This window comes from Pteropus vampyrus, unplaced genomic scaffold (assembly GCF_000151845.1).
Source record: "Pteropus vampyrus isolate Shadow unplaced genomic scaffold, Pvam_2.0 Scaffold4165, whole genome shotgun sequence".
NCBI lineage: Eukaryota > Metazoa > Chordata > Mammalia > Chiroptera > Pteropodidae > Pteropus > Pteropus vampyrus.
The window spans coordinates 2,993-3,662 of record NW_011892946.1 but is presented as its reverse complement, the minus strand read 5'-3'; positions in this window follow the sequence as shown (position 1 = coordinate 3,662).

Genomic DNA, 670 nt, shown 5'->3' with positions numbered 1-670 from the left:
TTTGTCTGTATGTAGGAAAGCTGTGTGCCCTTGGTCTTTGACCTGGCCAATCAGTATGGAGCACCGACCATGTGCTAACCTGTGGCTTACAGGCCCCATGAAGCGCTATGATGAGCAAGACCCCACGCTCGTGGCCTCACATCTGTACTGGGCTTCCTTAGGGGGCGGTCTTTGGGGCTGACCCAGGCTGGGCCTACCGGGCATACTCCTCCTTGCAGAAGCCAAGCGGCCGGTCAACCTCTGCAAACCCAGCCCGTGCATGAACGAGGGCTCCTGTGTCCTGCGGAACGGGAGCTACCGCTGCGAGTGCCAGCAAGGCTGGGAGGGCCCGCACTGTGAGACCCGTAAGTGGGGCTGGCTCTGCGTGTGAGCTGCGGTGGTCCTCTGACACCGGCCGGGCCCCAGGGACTCAGCCGGAGGCAGGTCCCGGGGTGTCCGCTCGATGGAAGGAATTGTGCCATCATTTGCTGATTCACACACGGAACAGCGGGGGGCCTACCTCCCGGGCGTCATTCAGGCATGGGGACTATAGCAGTAAACCAGACAGTAAAAATCTCTGCTCTCGGGGAGCAATGCTGTACGCGTGCAGGGGACAGTAGATAAGTACAACGTGCAGTGGATTGGATGGCGCTCAGCACACCTGAGAAAAAGTGGCAGTCGGGAAGAAGGC